The 16,504-nt window shown below is 35.5% G+C and overlaps 1 long non-coding RNA gene across 2 annotated transcripts in view; it reads right to left on the bottom strand.

Moving 5' to 3' along the window:
• Positions 1-16,504, bottom strand: part of LOC129143307 (uncharacterized) — a 425,562-nt gene that overhangs the window by 75,082 nt on the left and 333,976 nt on the right. For both annotated transcript variants that reach the window (XR_010149731.1, XR_010149732.1), the window contains exon 5: positions 222-323. This is a non-coding gene — a long non-coding RNA (uncharacterized LOC129143307). The remainder of the gene's footprint in view (positions 1-221; positions 324-16,504) is intronic.

Below are 16,504 nucleotides of genomic sequence, written 5' to 3' on the forward strand. Positions count from 1 at the left end.
TTTACAAAATGACTCTTCTTTACATGGCAAAATAGTAATTTGATGAAAATAAGAAAAGTTGCAATTTTTATGTCTGGTGGCAATGATGAATCATCCAGGTATGTTGGGTTATAAATGGGGCACAAACCATATTGGCATTTTTTAAAAGTAAATACAATTTTAATGGAGAAATGTATCTTTTCACCAAAATCACAGATAACATTGTTTTTAGAAAAGCTTACTTTGACTTGTTCCACTTCTCATTTGATTGGATATTCTCCATGATAGAAGATTGAAAGTAGGACTATCTTAAAGGCATCAGTCTCTATCCAGTAGTTCATTGTCTGTAATATAAAATAAATAGTGGGGGAATTAGCACCTAGAAAAATTGTGAAAGAGATAAGACTATGCTTCAGGCTGTCTACCTTTTCTTTTCTAAGCTCTTTTCTATAACTCCTTTCCTATTATCCACCCCCATCACTCACACAGAGTCACTCAGTATTCTTACACTGTTTTAGCCCTGTCATAGAGGAAATCTGATATATTCTTTCAGGACAGGTACTTAGAAATTTTATGTGCTGCAATGATCAGGAGATTCAAACTTAATAAAAAAGCCTAAGAAGAAAGACAATGAAGACAATGCACAACTCAGTAATTGTAGAATTCCGAGATATAATTTGGGGTGAACCTTCCAGCACTTTAATCTCAAAATATAAATGACAGGTCTTTCATGGAGGCAGTATGTTCGTGAACTTTATCAGGGAACAACAGAATTCGGTTCGTATTTTATGTGTGATCTGGAGCTTGGGATCAGAAAATGTGGCCCAGCTTTGGTGTTCTGAGTCTTTTCGTCAGAGTACTCGCAGTATTTATTCCCTTTTTCCAAAACAGTATTTCACCTACTAGTTCTGCCCCACCTCTTTCTACAAACCCATTTCTAGTGCAATCTACTTCGTTATCTTCAAAGGACAGGAGCATATCTTGTGGAATTTTTCTTATCTCTATATAAGCAGTTTTCCAAAATAACTAACCCATTCAACTTCCTCTGTAAAACAAAATGATTCCCATGGAACACTTAACTCCTTAGTTAATCCCTAGAATGATCACAAAATTATTTTCCCATTTATTTAGTTATTAGTTCCAAAACCTTTTGTTCTATTTGAAATTGTTATTGTAATTAAGTAATTTAATTAGGTAATACATTATTTTAAAAGAATAAAATAAAATAGTATGCAAATATGAAAGTTTAAAAAAGGGAGTTCATTGTGCCTATAAAAATAAATCAAATGTTTTGCAAAGACTCAGTAACTATTAGTCAGAAAAAAAATTGCATTGGAATAAAGAAGGGTAAAAATAATTCACAAAAAGTAAAAGAATTCTCGACCTGGATTGCTTTGCAAAATTTTAAAGATTTTGTTTGTTTGTTTCATTGTAAAGAAGTAAAACAGAAAATTTGGACAACTCATTATGGATGTGGTTTATATGAGAAACAGAATTATAATCATGGACCCAGAGTCAAAGACAAGTCCTTTGTCAAATAATTGCCATATGAATGTGCATTTATATGCCTAATATTTAGAATTGCTTAAAGTATGTTTGCGACTTCTTATGAGCCCAATTTAATATTCTATTATTACTGTTATTATTATTAAATGATCAGCTACTGATGCAATCACCCTGAGAAGCAGGCTTCTACAGAATGTCAGTGGAGGAGCTCCTTTGGCTGGCAAACTAACATCATGGGAAGTCAGAGCATATGCTATGAAGCTGGGAGTGGAAAAAAAAGCTGCTGATCTAAGAAAAAAATCCACCCTTTCTGGCTATTTCTTATATACAGTACTAATATTTTTAGAGACAACACAATACATAAATACCTCTATGAAAGAGAATATACAAAGTGATGGGTGATCGAGATCAAGTTTCCTAAGTGGGGAGAGGAGAAAAAGCAGACAGCTATCTGTGGTTTCTGTAGAAGTGGTGTCTCAATGGGTGTGTAACAAGTAAGAATTCAGAATGAGGGTTGGTTTATCTATATTGTGGTTGAGTTGAATCTCCAATACCAATCAATGAAGTCAAGGATAGGCAGGATTTATGTTGCACTCACTGAGGGTCAGGTCATGTAATATGTGCCTGGGAGACACAGCAACAGGCAGCACTGGAGGAAACAGGCTCCCAACATGGTCAGGTCTCTCCTTCCCACAATAGCTGTCATGAATGCAAAGGGGAGAATTAACATTTTATTCAAGAAGGACTTCATTGAACCTGAGACCATCACTAAAGCCATTGCTATAGTCTGAATGTTTGTATCCCCCCAAAATTTATATGTTGAAATCCTAACCTCCAAGGTGATAGTATTTGGAGGCATGAACTTTTGGGAAGTGATGAGGCCATGAGTGTGGAGCCCTCAGGAATGGGATTAGTGACCCTGTGAAAGAGACCACATAGAGCTAGTACCCTTTTCTACCATGTGAGGACACAGCAAGAAGCCACCGTCTATGAACCAGAAATCGGGCCCTCTCCAGACACCAAATCTTAGACTTCCCAGCTCCAGAACCGAAATAATAAATTTCTGTTGTTTGTAATACCAAGTCTATGCTATTTTGTTATAACAGCTCAGAGTAAGACAGCCATCTACTACTTCAAATACATAACTTCTTTTGTTTGATTGTTTTCTCATTTCTCTTCCAACTAAAATCTAACCTCCATGGGCAAGAAACATATTTCTTATGCCTAGAAAAAAGCCTAAAATATTGATAATATTCAATAAATGTTTATTGAATCATGATTTTGATTTTTTTTCCACCTTAGTAATCTACCCTGCCCTTGTTTTCTCTTCCACCTGTCTTTTAGTTCTGACAACAATCCTCAGATCTCTCTATGGTCAATAAAGACAGTCAGAATTAAAGGCTTTTATCACTCCCCAAGATTATGATTTTTGTTATTATTTCACAAATAGCACTGATAAAACTTCAGACAAATTAAATTTAGCCGAGTTTAATTGAGCAAGAAAAAACAAACAATAACAAAAAAATGATTCGTGAATCAGAATTAGAGTAGAATCAGAGAGACTCCAGGCATGCCTCCTCGTCAAAACAAATTTATAGACAAAAAAAGAAAAATGATGTACAGAAATCAGAAGTGAGGTACAGAAACAGCAGGATTGGTTACAGGTTGGTATTTGCCTTATTTGAACACAGTTTGAGCATTCAGCAGTGTATGAGTGATTGAAGTATGACTTCTGGGATTGGCCAAGACTCAGCGATTGTTACAGATGCATATTCCTAAATTAGGTTACCATTGATCCACAAGGACTCAAATATAGAAGTACGGAGTCTTTCTCAGGCCATATTTAGTTTGCTTTAACCACACTCTGCACGGTGTTAAAAATTATTTTGAGGATCCTTGAATGGAAGGCAATGAGAGGGTAGATATGAATATACCACCTCTATGTTAGGCCAAGTTTCCCAGAAGCGGATGCTTAGACAAGGATTTGTACACACATGATTTATTAGAAGAATGGTGCCAGTAGAAACAGGTAAGGCAGTGGGAGATGTTGGATCAGGAGAAGTGCTACCCTAACCTCAGCCTGATCTCATGGGGAGCTCTAGAGATTAAAGACTACAGAGGGCTTCCCCCTCCTCCTTCCTGCCAGGGCAAGGAATCAGATATTTGTACCCTGTCTTCTGTCAGTCAATAGCTACAGACCTCCCCAGATGCTACGTAAATTCTAAGATGCTTCCAGGAAAGTGGCACTAAGAGTCCAAGTCCAAGTCCTCTGAGGAATGTTGCTGGAGTAAGTGTTGCTGGAGTAAGCTGTAACAGCTAACACGTAGAGGCTGCTGTATGGACACACAAAACCAGCAAGAGGGATCCAGAGGAGCTGACAAAAACATGAACATCTCTTAATGCCAAAAGCTATACTGAACAAAAGACTCACTTGTCACCTTCTCGTCTGGTTGGTGAAGGCACATACACGGCTATACAGCATTCTTCAGGGTTCCACCTGATACTTTCGTTCCTGTGTAGAGTTCTCCCGGTGACTCACACTGACCAAATGCTTTCACTATGAGCTCTGCCTCTACAATCTATTTTATTGTTAGATCACTACCATTATAGGAGAGAATAGTCCATTGATTACTCTATGCTTTTCTTAGCTTGGGCTGGGGACATTTTTAATGTTTCTAAAATAAGTCCCATGTGGTTAGGTGTGAAAATTAAAATGACCCATTAACAACTGTAATGTGCTATAAGATTTGGATTCCTACTAATTACTGTAATCTATCTCCCAGCTTCACTGAGTATGTAAATGAGAAAAATTATTACACAGTTTCTTTACTGAAACTGCGACTATTCTCTAACATCTAATATGCAGTCTGAGATGGATTTCTAAAAATGACAGAGTAAGGATGCCAATCTTAGCATAAGTATACTAACATCTGTTCTACATTTCTTTAATTCTTTTGACATTCTTACTATTTATAAAAAAGTAATGTTTTTCTTCAGAAATGAAACTTTGTTTAGTTTTATCTTTCACTTAGAAGCAACAATGGTCATATAATTATAACCTCTTTATATATCATAATATGCATATATTATACATAATACATACACATAAATATATATGTCTAGAGGTCAGTATTGTAGCAAATAATCAAAACACAAACATGCTTTACTAAGAAAAATTGTTTTAAATGTCATGCTCTACAATGAAAAAAGGCCACAAAGCCCTTATGTCCTTATTATCCTATTCTTTGAATATAAAATAAAAATTACTTATTTAATAATCTTAGTTACCTTTTTCATTAGAAAACTAATATTATTTGCCAAACTAATCCAGAGAGATTATTAACAAGTATGGTATGAGAAGGAGTTTCTGGACCCTGACATAGTTACAGATGATAGGAAGGCAACAGAAACACTAACTGAATAGTCTGACAGACATGTGGTCTTGTATATGCAAATATTTTTTTAAATTCTCATAATGAACTATGACATTAGATTCATGGTACTGTTTATTAAAAGTGTAACTTTAATAGATTTCCATCAAAATAGTTACATATTTTGAGTCTTTGATAAATATGTTATTTTGCAAATTTCGCTCATGTAAAGTATTTCATTCCTGAAAATAGAGGAAAAATTAAATACTGTCATCTGCCTGTCTTGAAGTAGTATGAGGTTATGTTTGCATTAATATTCACACATACCTCAAATAACTAGGATTTTTATGCATAGATGAATTTCTAATCAACAGGGTAAAGATACAACATGCATGAAAAGGTTTTCAGTTTTGCTACATTCCAAATTACTGAATTCAAACAGAAAGTGAAGGGAGTGAACCCCTTAGGTAAAAGTATTCACTTTGTATATATCAAAGTGGACATGTCACCAAAGTGGACATGTATATAACATGCTTCAGAGTATTTCAAAACATGAGCTGTGTGATCAGAGAGTAACTTAGGCTTATGTCAGGCCAGATGCTCTCCTGAATGTGTTTATTAAAGTGGTTAATTCGAATAAAAACACCTGAGGAGGACCTTCACCCTGCCCACATACTGTGAGGTATTTACCTCCAATATTGGTTCACTGATGAAACACACACCTTAGGGAGAGAGGAAAGTAAGTTATAAACCTGATGCAGATTCCCCACTGAAGACATTTCTCTACTAAGTACTCCTAGTTAGACTTTTACCTTGATGCAAATTCATGGTGGTATGGTTTCTGGGTTAGTGTGATTCTGCTAGACTATGAGTTCCAAAAGAACAAGACCTTGACTTTGTGTTCACTGCATTTATCTAACATTTAAATAAAACACTAGGAGATACCCATCTTATGATAACATTAGATGAATGAACAAACTATCCAGTGTCACCCTGAACACATCCCTTTCCATGAAATAAGGAAATGGCACTGAAATCAACTCTTAGAAAATGGACCCAAGAATAAACAGGAATGATGTTCCATGAAGCTGAAAAATACAGGAAAGCTGGGAGCAGAGGAGGTTTATGCTGCAGTATGAGGACTGCAAAGACCAACTACATACAAAACAATCTTGATACTCAGACTTTGAGGTACCTACTTTATTGTTCCCACAGAGGCTAGTCTTTCTGATATGCAACAAATTAGAAACTGAAAATGCAAATTTGTCACTCAATTTGCATTTATTGTGGTAGCATACTTAATCCCTGAAAAGATCCATAGAACTCAAATAAGCAACTGCAAAGAAAATATTAGAACTGTGATAAGTGGGCAACAAAATTAGAAGACAGATCAGCTCATCTCTAACATTCCTATAGCAACTTAGGATTTGAACTTTCATGAAAAGTTCTAATGTGTTGGAAAGAACAACATCATAGCAATACCCCGCCTCCTTTTTAGAAACAGCTTTCAATCTCCTCTTCATAACCAGGACAGATAGCACTCATTTCTAGGGCACATTGTCAAAGGTGTGTCTGTGCTTATTCAAAGCATAATGCTGTTTATAACTGTATCTAATTCTCTGACACTCAAAATCCACACTGAAATTTTAGAAATATAAATGTGATCTTATTTTATGGATAAGTTTTAATCTACCTTGTTTATCTTAAAATAGTAAAGTACAAGGAATTCAGTTTTCCACCATGATGGAATAAATATACGGTACTACACTCACTCTCTTACTGTGAGTTACCATACAAGTAAACAAAATACATAAGGCAATAAATAAATAAAATAAAATGTAGTCTTTTATATTTTTTAGGTATTTATTTTTAGGTATCTATTAAGTAGCAAGCAGAGCAGGACTGTTATTCTTGAGAGAAAGCAAACATATGAGGTTTGTCCCACATTCATTCATGCTTTCTGCCACAATCAAGAAGACAGAAGCCAAGTCTATCCTCCTACCTCTCAATCTCCTATTCAGAGACAGGAGATCAATACTAAGGAATCTGGAATTTGTAGGGCATTTCACCAGAGAAAGGAAGCTTGGGGAGGTGAGGGGAGAGGAGTGTAAAAGTCTTGAGGACATTCAGTGCCGTTCTCAATGAAGGGCTGACACGTGCATGCACAAAGCAAGACTCTACAAACCTAACCACCGTAGCACTAAGGGCAAAATTGAAACAGCCCAGCCTAACAACAGATAGAAATACAGTTCTACAGAAAAAAAAAAAAAAAAAAGCACAGGAAAAGGTAAAACATCCATAATATAAAAGACTACATTTTTATTTCTTCTATTAATTTCATTTTATGTAAAGTACTAACTGTAAGCAGACTATAATATATTATGATATGTAATGAACAAAAGCTTAAAAAACAATAAAGAAATGAAAATAGAATACCAAAATATTCATTAAGCACAATATAAGTCAAAAACGGAAGAATAGAGAAACAAAACCAGATACGAAAAAGAGAATACAAATACCAAAATGACAGACATAAACACAGCTATACAAAAATTGTTTTGAATGTATATGGACTGAGTACCCCAATTATAGAGCAGATATTCTCAGACTGGGTAAAAAAAAACAAAATGTAAATATTTTCTATCTACATGATATCATTTTAAATATAAAGATACAGATAAGAGGAAAGTAAAAGGATGGGGAAAAAAGACACACCATGCAAATAGCAAGTAAATGTAATAAAGCTAGTAGGAATGCATCGATATAAGACAAAGTAGACATTAAGACCAGAAATACCTTACTACTGAAATGAAGTGTGGAAAAACTAGAAATATAAGCAGAAATAAGGAAATATTTCATAATGTGAGAAGGAATAAGTAATCAAGAATGTATAACAATTATAGATATGTAGATACATAACAATAGAGTTCCAAAACGCATTAAACAAAAACTGACAAAACTAATGATAAAAATAGGCAAATTTATCATTGTAGTTGGAGATGTCAGTACCTTTCTTTCAGTATTAATTGAAATAGGAATACAGAAGATTTGAACAACTTGATCAACCAACTTGACCTAATTGACATTTATAGAATAATGCATCTAACAACTACAGAATAGACCTTCTTTTCATGTACGCATGGAACAGTCATTAAGAAAGACAATATACTGGGTCATAAACCAAGTCTCAATGCCTTTTAAAGGACTGAAATTATATAGAGCTCTGACTACAGCTGAATTAAAGTAGAAGTCAATTATAAAAAATAGACATAAAAAATCCTCAAATATTTGGAGATTAAACAACACTCTTAAGTAATTCATGGGTCAAAGAAGAATCACAGAAAAATAAGAATTTTAAACCAAATGTTAAGAAAAATAAAATATGTCATTATCTACTAGATGTAGTTAAAATAGTACTTAAAGGAAAATGTGTAGCTTTATATGATTATGTTAAAAGAAAAAAATGGTTTGAAATCAATGATTTAATTTTCAACCTTATAAGCCTATAAAAAATAAATTAAATACTAAAGTAAGTTATAAAAAGAAAAAATAAAGATAAAAGCAGAAAACAATAAAATTAAAAACAAGAAAATAATAAATACAAACAACAAAGCAAAAGTGTCTTTTTTAAAGTTTAGTAAAATATAAATCGTTAAAAATAATTCAGTTTTAAAATAGAAATTTTCCACAAAGAAAAGCAAGCACAGATAGTTTTATTTATTAGTTTATTTAAAGAACATATAAAACCAGTCTTAGGCTGGGTGCCATGACTCATGCCTGTAATCCCAGCACTTAGGGAGGTTGACACATGTGGATCGCTTTGAGCTCAGGAGTTTGAAAACAGCCTTACCAAAATGGCAAAACCCTGAGTCCACAAAAAATAAAAAAGTTAGCTGGGCATGGTGGCTCATGCCTGTGGTCCCAGCTACTCAGGAGGCTGAGGCTGGAGGATTGCTTGAGCCTAGGAAGCGGAGGTTGCAGTGAGCCAACATCGTGCCACTGCCGACCAGCCTGGGAGACAGAGTGAGATTCTGTCTCAAAAAAAAATAAAAAATAAAATAAATAAAACCAATTTTGCACAAAATATATCAGAAAATAGAGAAGAATACTTCCCAACAGATTTTGTGAAGCCAGCCCAACACTTATGCTAAAGTCCAATATTAACATTAAAAGTACACAAACAGCAATTCAAAATTCTTAATAAAACAATTAATTAACAAATTAAATATAGCAATATATAGTATATTAGAGACAAGTAAAACATTTTTCAGAAATCTTAGTTTGGTTAAACTTTCAAAAATGACTCAATGTGATTTACAGTATTAACAAAAGACACATTTTTATGTCAATAGATACAGTAAAAAGCATTTGACAAAATCCAATACCCAATTATTATAAAGCTCTTAGCCAAATACGAACATAATTTAACTTTCTCCATCTGATAAAATGCAATTATGAAAAACCTACAACTAACATAATACTCATTTGTGAAACTGAATACTTACCTGCCAAGACTGTGAACAATGCAAGGATCTACACTCTCTGCACTTGTATACAACATTCCATTAGAAGTTCTAGCTAGTGCCATAAGGCAAGAAAAAGAAGTAAATGGTATAATAATTAAGTGGAAGATGGGAGGCAAGCTTAATTTATGGACAACAGCATTGTATACATAGATACCTTTTTGCATCTAAAGAAAAAATTGCTAGAACCAATAAATGAATTTAGCATTATAGTAGTGTATGAGGGTTAATATACAAAAGTCATTGTATTTTTTATGTTTTGTATATTTATTTATAAAATAATTGTATTTCTAATATTAGCGAGCAATTGGAAAAAAATAAAAACTAGTTGCTTAAAAAACAAAAAAACTTGAAATCATTTTAATAAAAGGTGTAAGATTTCTAAACTAAGTATTTCAACTCATTGTTGACAGAAATTAAAATGAAATTTTAATTTCATTTTAATTCTAATGAAATGGAGAGATACACCATGTTTATGCACTAGAAAATTCAATATTGTTAAAATGTCTTATTTTTTTCAAATCAATCTATGAATTTAATGCAATTCTAATTAAAAGCCCCAAAAGTATTTTTTTAATAAATTGACTATATGATTCTAAAATTTACATTAAAAAGCAAATGATCTAGCAATCTTTGTAAAGGACAAACAAAACAGTCTTTAAAAAGAACAAAGTTAGAGTATTAAAACAAACTTTCAGGAATCTAGGATCCATGGAAGAATATCTTAAAGCATAATAGGAGAGAAAAAGATTACTTAGGATGCAAAAACAACAATAAAGAATAATTAGACTTCATCAAAATGAAAACTTATGTCACCAAAAGACATCACTAAGAAAATGAAAGTGCAAGACATAAATCGATAAAAAATATGTATTTTACATATATATGACAACAATATTGTATCTAGATATAAATCAATTATTAAAAGTTAAATCCTCTGCTATTGTGAATAATGCCGCAATAAACATACGTGTGCATGTGTCTTTATAGCAGCATGATTTACAGTCATTTGGGTATATACCCAGTAATGGGATGGCTGGGTCAAATGGTATTTCTAGTTCTAGATCCCTGAGGAATCGCCACACTGACTTCCACAATGGTTGAACTAGTTTACAGTCCCACCAACAGTGTAAAAGTGTTCCTATTTCTCCACATCCTCTCCAGCACCTGTTGTTTCCTGACTTTTTAATGATTGCCATTCTAACTGGTGTGAGATGATATCTCATAGTGGTTTTGATTTGCATTTCTCTGATGGCCAGTGATGATGAGCATTTTTTCATGTGTATTTTGGCTGCATAAATGTCTTCTTTTGAGAAGTGTCTGTTCATGTCCTTCGCCCACTTTTTGATGCGGTTGTTTGTTTTTTTCTTGTAAATTTGTTTGAGTTCATTGTAGATTCTGGATATTAGCCCTTTGTCAGATGAGTAGGTTGCGAAAATTTTCTCCCATGTTGTAGGTTGCCTGTTCACTCTGATGGTAGTTTCTTTTGCTGTGCAGAAGCTCTTTAGTTTAATTAGATCCCATTTGTCAATTTTGTCTTTTGTTGCCATTGCTTTTGGTGTTTTGGACATGAAGTCCTTGCCCACGCCTATGTCCTGAATGGTAATGCCTAGGTTTTCTTCTAGGGTTTTTATGGTTTTAGGTCTAACGTTTAAATCTTTAATCCATCTTGAATTGATTTTTGTATAAGGTGTAAGGAAGGGATCCAGTTTCAGCTTTCTACATATGGCTAGCCAGTTTTCCCAGCACCATTTATTAAATAGGGAATCCTTTCCCCATTGCTTGTTTTTCTCAGGTTTGTCAAAGATCAGATAGTTGTAGGTAAGTGGCGTTATTTCTGAGGGCTCTGTTCTGTTCCATTGATCTATATCTCTGTTTTGGTACCAGTACCATGCTGTTTTGGTTACTGTAGCCTTGTAGTATAGTTTGAAGTCAGGTAGTGTGATGCCTCCAGCTTTGTTCTTTTGGCTTAGGATTGACTTGGCGATGTGGGCTCTTTTTTGGTTCCATATGAACTTTAAAGTAGTTTTTTCCAATTCTGTGAAGAAAGTCATTGGTAGCTTGATGGGGATGGCATTGAATCTGTAAATTACCTTGGGCAGTATGGCCATTTTCACGATATTGATTCTTACTACCCATGAGCATGGAATGTTCTTCCATTTGTTTGTATCCTCTTTTATTTCCTTGAGCATTGGTTTGTAGTTCTCCTTGAAGAGGTCCTTCACATCCCTTGTAAGTTGGATTCCTAGGTATTTTATTCTCTTTGATGCAATTGTGAATGGGAGTTCACTCAAATTGTCCGACAATGATAGACTGGATTAAGAAAATGTGGCACATATACACCATGGAATACTATGCAGCCATAAAAAATGATGAGTTCATGTCCTTTGTAGGGACATGGATGAAATTGGAAACCATCATTCTCAGTAAACTATCGCAAGAACAAAAAACCAAACACCGCATATTCTCACTCATAGGTGGGAATTGAACAATGAGATCACATGGACACAGGAAGGGGAATATCACACTCTGGGGACTGTGGTGGGGAGGGGGGAAGGGGGGAGGGATAGCATTGGGAGATATACCTAATGCTAGATGACGAGTTAGTGGGTTCAGCGCACCAGCATGGCACATGTATACATATGTAACTAACCTGCACAATGTGCACATGTACCCTAAAACTTAAAGTATAATTAAAAAAAAAAAAGAATAAATGCTGAAAGTGAGAGAAAAAAATAATAAAATAAAATAAAATATCTGAAAAAAAAAAAAGTTAAATCCTCAATTTAAAAATAGGCAAAATATTGAGATACCTCACAGAAGAAGATACACACATGGTCAAGAAGGACATAAAATGTTTTTTATTATTAATCATCTAGAGAACATAAATTTAAATAAAAATATACATAATGAGATACCACTTCATATCCACCTCAATGGTTACTGTTAATGATTGATAACACCACTTGCTGGCAAGAATGGAAAGCCACTACGTTTTGCACATTATTGATGAGAGTTTAAAATGGTACAACTACTTTGGGAAAATGTTTGGCAGTTTTGTTAATAAAGTTAAACCTGCATTTACCCTATCACCCAGCAATCCCCCTCCTGGGTATTTGCCCAAGAGAAATTAAACATGTCCACAAAAAGACTTGTGTAAAAATGTTCATTGAAGGTTAATTCATAGTAGCTGCAAATTAAAAACAACCCAAATGTTCATCTGCAGGAGAATTAGTAAACAAAGCATGCTATATTCATGTAATGAAATACTATTCAGCAATGAATAAATAAAATAAATACCGAAATACACAACATGCATGAATCTCAAAATTGTTGCATTAAAGAATAGAAGTCGTATACAAAATATCACTGAACTTTTATAAACCTCAAAAACACCTTTTTTCCACCTGGCTTTTAGCATGTCTCAGGCACTTGGAAATAGAAAGATAATAGATAAAATAAATATCAACTCTGTGAGCTTTAATTCAAGACGGAAAACGGGAATCCACCAGAATTGTGAAGGAGACCCTGGGGAGCAGGATATGGGCAAACAGCTTCCGTGATGACATCTAGCTGCTAAAGGTGAGTAAAGCCTCAGTACTGAGAAAAGCAGAGAGCCTTCCTCTGTGACTTACCTTTCCACTGGGGATCTGAACAACCCAGGCTGAGGGAGAGCACTTTGTTTCCCCTAAGCCCTGGAGCTAACTTGGGGAGAGAAGAGGCTTAGAGGAGAGACGCTGGGAAAAGCTACAGGCTTTTTAATTTGAGCTCATACAAAATCAACCATTTTTTGGTAACCCAGCATTGTGGTCATGCTGGCATTTTAGTCTTGGGCCAAAGATTAGAGCTCCTGCTCTGGATTTGGGTAGGGGCTGCTGCAACCAGAACTGTGGAAAGCACCTCAGCAGTAGGAATTGGAACTGTGCTGTCCCCAGTCATTAGCCCGGAGTGGGAGGAGAGCTGCTACGGCTGCAGTTTCTTCTGGGCAGTGAGACTTGCACCAGGGCCAGCTTGGTGACCTGAAACCTGCCTGTCCGTGTCATTGCTGGGTGCTGAAGCTGACTTCCCTGAGGTCATAGTGCACCAGAGCCCTCTCCACTCCACTCTCTGTCAGAAATCTAGGCATTTGGAGCATACGCTTGCCTGGAACAGCAGCCTGAGCCACCCCACCCTTCCTGGATATAAATCGTGGTGCAGTGGAGCCATCTCCACTCTACACACAGGCAAATAGGCAGGCATTTGGAGCACCGATTCATGTGGACTAGTAATCTGAGTCACCACATCCTTCCTGTACAGAGATCCTCGTGTAGGGAGGCTGTCTCCAATCTATGGAGAGACAGGCAAATCTCTAGGCATTCAGAGCACCCCTTACTTAGATTAGAAGCCTGAGCTGCTCCAACCATCCTGTACAGAGATCCTGGTGCAGGGGGTGCCCTCTACATTTCATGCTCATGCAGATCTTCAGGTACTGCAGCACTCAGTCCCCTGGATTAGGAGTTCAGGCTGTACCCCCTGCCCATGAAGAGAACTTGAGGCTGAGAAGGTTTTGCAGTTCCACACCTAGGTACATGTCTGTGTGCTTGGTGGCCACTCACTGTATTCTCCACTGGGACTGGCACTTGTGCCTGCCATCAGGGGACCTATAGGCCAACCTGTCTGATCAAGCCCAGCCTATCTTTCTCCACAGCCCCCAAGGGCTGAACAGGGTGCTCAGCCCACTGTGTACTCCATGAGTCGAACTATTGCCTGAGCAGCAGAGAGCTTCTTCCAGTAAACAAGGCCAGTAGATACCCAGCCACATTGGCCACAGCCCATTCTTACCCATAAGTCCCATGGACTGGCTTGTAGGTCAGACTGTACAGCCCAGTGAAAAAACATGCTGACAGAACTGCATACAGCTTTAGAAGCAAACCCAAAAGACGCCATCCAGCATTTTCTACAGTCACACCCCTTGGGAAGGGGTGGAAAAGGAAAGGGAAAGAAAAAAATCATAATAATATTTTAGGAAAAGAAAGACAAGGGGAAAAAAATCCTACTTGCATGAAAATAATTACAAATATTAGAAGTGCCTGCATCTCCAGATGAGAGGGAACCAGCAAAGGACTTCTGGTACCATGAAAAATCTAAATGTAGTGACACCACCAAAGGAGTACACTAGCTCTTCAGCAATGGTACCTAACCAAAATGACAGATAACCAGAAATGACAGATAAAGAATTCAAAGCAAGGATTGCAAGGAAATTCAATGAAATCCAAGAAACAGTTGAAAATCAACACACACAAACTTCTAAAACAATCCAGAAAATGAAAGAAGAAATAAACATCTTAAAAAGAAATCAATCAGAGCTTCTGGGATTGAAAAACACACTGAAATTTTTTCAAAATACAGTTGAAAGCTTTATCAACAGAATGGATCAACCAAAAAAGAGAATCTCAGACCTTGAAGACTGATCTCTCAAACTAACCCAGTCAAACAAAAATAAAGAAAAATAAATTTAAAAAGTAAATAAAATCTTCAAGAAATATGAGATTTTGTGAAGCAACCAAATCTACAAATTATTAGTATTCCTGAGAGAGAAAGAGAAAAAGTAAACAACCTAAAAATATATTTGAGGGAAATTCAAGAACATTTCCCCAATCTTGCTAGATGGATAGACATCTAGATATAAGAAATCCAGAGAACACCTGTGAGATAACCTACAAAATGAGCATAACCAAGGTATATAGTCATCATACTGTCCAAGGCGAACACTAGAGAAAATAATCTTAAAGACAGCTGAAGAAAAAAGTCAAATTACATACAAAGGGAATCCTTTCAGGCTAACAGCTGACTTCTCAGCAGAAACCTCAAAAGCCAGAAGAGATCGAGGACCTATTTTAAGCATTCTTAAAGAAAAGAAATTCCAACCAAGAATTTTATATCTTATATCCTGCCAAACTAAGCTTCATAAGTGAAGAAGAAAAAGTCTTTTTCAGACAAGCAAGTGCTAAGGTAATTTGTTACAACTACACCAGAATTACAAGAGATCCTTCAGGGAGTTTTGAACATGAAAATGAAAGAACAATACCTACTTCCACAAAAACACACTTAATTAGATAGCCCACAGACCCCATAAAGCAACCACATAGTAGGGACTAGAAAACAACAAGCTGACAACTTCACAATAGGATAAAACCTCACATATCAATATTAATCTCTAAATTATTCCCTCAAATGATCTAAATACCATACTTAAGAGGCATAGAGTGATGAGTTGAATTTTTAAGAAGACCCATCCATCTGCTTTCTTCAAGAGACTCACCTCACATGTAATGACACCCATGAGCTCTATGTAAGAATTGGAGAAAGATCTACCACACATATGAAAAGCAAAAAAAGCAAGGGTCGCTATTCTTATATCAGATAAAAACAGATTTTAAACCAACCACAGTAAAAAAGGACAAGGAAGGGTATCACATAATGATAAAGGGTTCAATTTAACAAGAAGACCTAGCTATCCTAAATATATGCACACCTACCATGGGAGCTCCCAAATTCATAAAACAAGTACTTCTACATCTACAAAAAGACTTAGATGGCCACACACACAATAATAGTGGGAAACTACACGACCCCATTGATTGCATTAAACAGATAATTGAGGCAGAAAACTGACAAAGAAATTATGGACTTAAATTACATATTTGACCCATTGGAATTAACAGACATCTACAGAATACTCCACCCATTAAGCACAGAATATGCATTTTTCTCATCTCTTGGAACATACTTCAAAATCGACTACATGCTCAACCATAAAGCAAGTCTCAATAAATTCAAAAAAATCTAAATGATACCAACCATACTCTTGGACCACAGTAGAATAACAATAGAAATCAATACCAAGATGATCACTCAAAATCACACAATTACATTGAAATTAATCAACTTGCTCCTGAATGACTTTTGGGTAAACAGTGAAATTAAGGCATAAATCAATAAATTATTTTAAATAAGTGAAAACAGAAACGCAATATACCAAAATGTCTAAGATACAGCAAAACTGTACCTACCTCAAAAAGTTGGAAAGATCCCAAATTAATGATCTAACATCACTACTAGAGGAACTAGAAAATCAAGAACAAA

Source organism: Pan troglodytes, chromosome 13, assembly GCF_028858775.2.
Source record: "Pan troglodytes isolate AG18354 chromosome 13, NHGRI_mPanTro3-v2.0_pri, whole genome shotgun sequence".
Taxonomy (NCBI): Eukaryota; Metazoa; Chordata; class Mammalia; order Primates; family Hominidae; genus Pan; species Pan troglodytes.